Source organism: Bubalus bubalis, chromosome 7 (assembly GCF_019923935.1).
Source record: "Bubalus bubalis isolate 160015118507 breed Murrah chromosome 7, NDDB_SH_1, whole genome shotgun sequence".
NCBI lineage: Eukaryota > Metazoa > Chordata > Mammalia > Artiodactyla > Bovidae > Bubalus > Bubalus bubalis.
The window spans coordinates 47,555,512-47,561,821 of record NC_059163.1 but is presented as its reverse complement, the minus strand read 5'-3'; the positions used below and the strand labels follow the sequence as shown (position 1 = coordinate 47,561,821).

Here is a 6,310-nt window from a genome sequence, read left to right as displayed (position 1 = left end):
TTTTTTTTTTTTTTTCAAATTACTGTGATTGCGCTGTTATACTTCAGCATGTGGGCCCTGCTGGCTTGTCATCATTAGACACCAACATAGAAGTCTACTAAAAAAAAAAAAAATCAGAAGATGAAGATAAAACCACTTATTTAAGGCACTTTGTACAAATTAAGTAATGATAGTAGAGTCACATAACTCTTCCTCAAGTATAATTCTTAACTGCTTTTGTGTTTCTTGGCATTTGACTATTTCATTGTTGGCCCCGAGGATGATAAAATGAAAAGACAATACTGAGTTTTTGCTGCTGTACAATGTGTAGACTGTTGAAAAGAAATACTCATTAATCTTTGCTTTCAACTTATTTACATCTCTTCCTTTTTTATTGTTAGATAGTGTGACCCCAGCATCAAAGACTATTTTGAAAAATGAGAAAAATATAACCATCTCCTCATCTGAATATAATCATTTTCCCTTTTTTGTATTCTTGGTCCATTTTTATCCTTTCACATACACAGCTTTCCATGACAGCAAACAGAATATGTATGCAATTTTAAATATGAATTTTTTGAGTTGTATTTAAAAGAATAATTGCCCAAGTTATGTCAAAACTTGATTGTGTTAGAAAAGCTCTGAGATCAGGAGACCTTGTGGGGAGGAAAATCCTCTGGATTTGGGGGATGTTCAGAGGCGAGATCTGATGTGGTGATGGTGGTCTCAGGTGGTCCTTGATAAACAGTTTAAACATTTTTGTTTCTTATGATGAAAATCCTGTGATTTATACTGTCTCAAAACGATTTCAACAGTGAAATGTTTTTCACAATTACTGTTGCTTATTTCACAGCCACCATATTTTAAGCTTGTAGGTTGATAGCAAATGTTGCCCCATTTTTTTAAATCCCTCCTTGTATCTACAACCTTTGCAGCGGAACTTTGCAGCCATTCCCATTAAGAGATAATCTCTCTTTCCCCAGCCCTGGAATCTGGGCTGGATTCATGTTATGCTTTGGCTAATGGGATGAAGCAGATGTGAGGATGTGTCAGTACTGAGTTTAGGACTCAGATTGTGTGCACATCTACTATAGCCTGTGCTAGCCTTCTCAAGGATGAGAGAGAGATTCTGTGGATTAGGGCCAAGTCAGCCCAGCAAAGGCCCAGAGCCCAGCCAGCCTTCAGATGACCACAGATGCAGGGCTGAGCCCAGTCAAGATGAACCGAGCAGGCCCAGGTGAACAGGACTGCTCAGCTGAGAACTCATACATGGTGGTTATTTAAGGTTTTTATTTATTTATTTTTATTAGTTGAGACTTCATTTATTATTACTATTACTTTGTTTGGCATGCGGGATCTTAGTTTCCGAACCAAGGCTCGAATCTGTAATTCCTGAAGTGGAAGCATGGAGTCCTAACCTCTGGACCACCAAGGAATTCCCTATGTGTCTGGCTGATCGCTGAACCCAGGGTAGAAAAGGCATGAGCTAGGAAGCAGATAAAAAGCTGGAAGAAAATGCGAAGAGCCGTAGGAACTGCAGACATTCTTTATTCGCAGCAGCAAGGCAGACATGCTTTCTTCTCTGATGGTTGCCGTAATGCAAGGCAACACAACGCAAGGCAATTGCAAGAGCTTTTCAGGTGGTGCGTGTGCAGTGCTATAAATGATCTCAGCTGTTACATCATTATTTACAAAATGTAAGGTGAGAGCGGGAGTACATGGGGTGAGAGAGCCTGACCACCGCCATCCTAGCCAATTGCTCTTTCACCATGATTGCTATTTTACGCCACTAGACGTAGGGTGATATATTGCACAGCATTATTTTGGTAATATATAACTGATATAAAGTTCTATCACATTTTGACACTTTGCACAATTCTAATTTTTCCTCCTGAGTTTCTATTGTCACAATAAACTAATATTGGTATGGGAGGGTATAGAAATATGCTTTGCTTCCATTACTATCACCCATCTTTCATGGAGGCCAAGGATTGGTGGAGACTACAGACTGACTGAGAAGTACTTCAAATCCCCATTGAGTGCTTGCGCTTGGAAAAATCTACCTTAGAGTTTTCATGCTTCTTTCTTCAGTGGGGTGAATGTGAGGTAATACTGCCTTTATTTAATTTTTCCTTTTTTATCAAATCTATCAAGCCTATAATCTCTTCTCAACAGATTTTTCAAGTGAGCAGGAAACAGGAAAAGATAAATGAAAGTTGGAGTGGTATTGTTAAAGGAGAAATGGTCTCTACAGCTCCAAGTACCATCTAATTAACCTCAGAATCAGGGTAGGACCCTGCAAATAGAAGTGCCCAATCCACAAGAAACTAACAAAACCACCTAAAATTTAAGCAATTCATCCTTTCATTGGGGAGGTGCTGCGGCTGTTATTTATTTTCATCCTAGTTTTAAATGGTTTAGGGTATAGATGTACCTTTATTCAGATGCAGTATTTCTCAGCACAGTATGTATATGACAGATTCCTTCTGTGGAATTATGTCATCAATGGGCTCAGGTATCTCACAGGTCAAGCAAGTTCTCGGACAGCAACCACCCCTCAGCAAACAGCAAGAAGAGCATCCACCAGTTTTGTCCTCTGTACTGAGGACAGCACTGAGTTCCTGATTTCTTATTAATTTGCTCTGATAAGGAGGATTTACCCTATTTGAGGAAAAGGGTGAATGGACTAAATCTGTTGTTCCTCTGTTTTTTAAATTCATTGTCTATGTTTCATTGTAAAAACAGAGCGTACAATTATTATCATTATTTTTAATTAGAAAAACTATTTCTGCTCCTTTCACACATCATACTATTCAGGAAACAGTCTTACATGCATATCTGAGACAATGTACCATCACACACTCTGTTTAAAGGCAAAGCACCACAGGGAAAGCTGCTCAGCTGCCCAGGGCTCTCATCTCATGGGATCTCCCTTCCTGATTTTACGTTAATTTCTGAAAGTCAAAAATGTCATCTCCAGAAACATGCTATATGGGGGTTGTAAAAAATACTTCATTCAATATGATAGCTGTAGAAATGGAATACATTTTCTTTACGTAGTGAAAAACTAAGAAGAAAATGCCATGTAACATTATTGGTACATGGTGTTCATGGCAGCAGAAAAGATACTGCTGTGAGCTTGTCACCTTGACACCAAGAAGTCTAGTCCAGACTTTTAATATGCTTCCTATGTTTTTACTAGAGCTTCTTTCCTGCTGCTTTTCATCCATCCTTTTCCATATTCCAAATCAGAGGGTTGGTACAGCCTTTAAAACTTTATTAATAGGAGCAAATCCAGTATCCACTGATTTCTTCTCGAAAGGCACTCTCACCCATCAGCTAGTCCAGCAGTTTTACTCTCATGAATACTCTAGCCATGAAAACACTCCATAGGACACAGATGAATCCAGTGAATACAAGAAAAAGTCAATTGAGTTTTGGAGTGTTTGGTGCCTTGGATAAGTCAAAGATTATGAAACCCAAACCTCCCATTGTAGACAGGAAGCTGGACGTGTGTCCTTCCCAGTATACTGTCCATTTATTTCATAGGCCAAGAAAGCTGTGGGCCTGCTGCCCATGCTCATCAGTCACAAAGCCAACACTTGAACTTTGGCAGTTACATCATAAACTGCTTCTCTAGTGGTGAGGAAGTGAGACACCATCACCAGAACGCACACCATCATGATCAATGGCATGTGTAACCAGGGTTGTGCTTCTTCAGCTTCAGGTTGGGCCACTTGAACACTAAGATCTGGACTTGGTTCAAAACCTCCATGTTGGTCACAGCAAGGGCAGGACTCCACAATTATTAAAAAAAAATTTTTTTTCAATTATTCACACATAGTTGACTTACAGTGTTGTGTTAATTTCTGCTGTACAGCAAACTTATTCAGTTATACATATATATATATATATATACACATATATATATATATATTCTTTTTCATATCAATTACTTTTCCATTATGGTTTATCATAGGACATTGAATATAATTCCCTGTGCTATACAGTAGGACCTTTGATGTTTATTTTTTTTTAAGTTGTAAAATACTGAAAAATAGAAGGAAGAAAAGTAGACCCTTTAAATCCTATGAATACTTTTGGAGAATTTATTTTTAGTCTTATACATATTTTTCTAGACATAATTGGAAATGCAAATGAATAAACAAACAGGAGACACTCATATAAAACCTAAGTAATGGGAGGAGCAAAGTCAGAAATTCTAGTGGATTTGGAAGGCAAGTATGTGGCCATTCCCTCCTCTAAAGACTGAGGGCAATCGTGGTGTCTGAGGGTGGTGGTGGTGAGAACAAGAGTGAAGCTGTGGACAGGCACGCTTAGGTTGGGACCTGGCAGAAAGCAAAATTCACCATAAATGACAGCAAACAGAGCAGACATCGATTTGGAGCTTCATAAATGCCAGGCATTATTCTAATCACTTTCTATATAGTAACTCATTTAGTTCTCTTCCCTACCCTTGAGTAAGGAATTGCTATTATTCTTGTTTACACAGGAGGAAATGTTAAGTAACTTGCCTCAAGGGTGGAGCTGGGTTTCAAATCCATGCCATCTGTTTATAGTGTCCTTGCTCTTAAATGCTATGTGATAGTTTTATCATTTTCTTTATTTATCAGTCTGGATTCCCCATGGGACTCCCACAGGCACCTTAGCCATTTAGAAGAAGCCCATCTAGCAGAGCTGTGGGGAATTTCACCTCGCCATTGCAATCATTTCTTGGCTTTCAAGCATGTTCCTCTGCAACAGAAATCTGAGTGTCATCCATCACCATTCATTTGTGCTATCGCCTATCAGGACCTTTTCTTTTTGCCTCTTTTCTTTCAGAACACAATAAATTATATTCAAACTGCAGTCATGGAGGAAACTTTCCTTCCCTCCTTCATCAACAAAGCTGATCGATGGGAGTGAAAGCCCCCGGGAAGCAGCATCTGCTCTAACTCAAGGATCCCCGCCCAAGTGGAGGATGAAATTAACAGACACAGAGCAGTTTTGCAGCTCAACATTTGTGCAAGTCTGGCACATGCACACATCATTAGCAACTCTATTTGAGTAGCAGGATCAAGGAGGTGAGCAGAAGAAGGGATCTCATTAAAGGGATATTCAAGAAAGAAGAAATTCAGAGCATTTAGGTAAACCTTCATGGCTAAAATAAATGAACAAATAGCCAGGTAAATTGGGGAGGTGTTGACAGACAATTTGCATAATTTTGCCTCTGCACCTTCCAAATCAGAGGGATGTTATGCAATGAACTCCCCAGAGTGGCTGCCTCGTTAACTTAGCTCTGTGAGCTAAAATAAACCCTTTATGAAGGCAAGGATTTGCTATCCTGTTTACTGCTGTAATCTGGGCTCATAGCACATGAAAATTAAATATTCATGGAATAAGTTAATGTAGACTTGCTCAAAGGTTACTTGACCTGAGCTAGGCAGATAAAGTCTGGCATGTTCAGCAGGAATGGTAACTTCTATTTTTAAAGTATATGGAATCAGTGGTGATATATTAGTAGAATGCTTCTTGTGTGCCCACCCTTATTCAAGGCAATGGAGGAGATACAACAAAAGCACAGTTGTAAGGATGATTGTGATTGGCCAGGCATGCTGTAAGTTCATTACTGAAGATTTGCTATTGGCCAGGCATGTTCTATTGGAGAAGGAAATGGCAACCCACTCCAGTGTTCTTGCCTGGAGAATCCAAGGGACGGGGGAGCCTGGTGGGCTGCCATCTATGGGGTTGCACAAAGTTGGACACGACTGAAGCGACTCAGCAGCAGCAGCAGCAGGCATGTTCTAAGTTCATTACTAGCATTAGCATGTTCAATTCGCTAAATACTGCCTTTGAGGTAAGTGGGTAAAGTATAAGTGTGCTCATCTCCATTTGATGTACAAGGCAACTGGTACCAGGTCAACTTAGTAACTTGCCCAGAGTCCTAGGCTGTTAAACGTGGAGTTGGGATTCCCTCTGCTATGCTCTTTGGGATTCCCTGGTAGCTCAGCTGGTAAAGAATCCACCTGCAATGCAGGAGACCCCAGTTCAATTCCTGGGTCGGGAAGATATCCTGAAGAAGGGATAGGTTACCCATTCCAGTATTCTTGGGCTTCCCTGTTGGCTCAGCTGGTAAAGAATCCACCTGCAATGTGGGAGACCTGGGTTCAACCCCTGGGTTGGAAAAATCCCCTGGAGAGGGGAACGGCTACCCACTCCAGTATTCTGGCCTGGAGAATTCCATGGACTATAGAGTCCATAGGGTCACAAAGAGTCAGACATGACTGAGTGACTTTCACTTTATGCTGTGATCTTTACTGCAGTTCTTTGT

At 40.2% G+C, this 6,310-nt stretch overlaps 1 pseudogene; it reads right to left on the bottom strand.

Moving 5' to 3' along the window:
- Window positions 1–3,318: 3,318 nt before the first annotated feature.
- On the bottom strand, window positions 3,319–3,754 carry LOC112586118 (annotated as a pseudogene).
- Window positions 3,755–6,310: the final 2,556 nt, after the last annotated feature.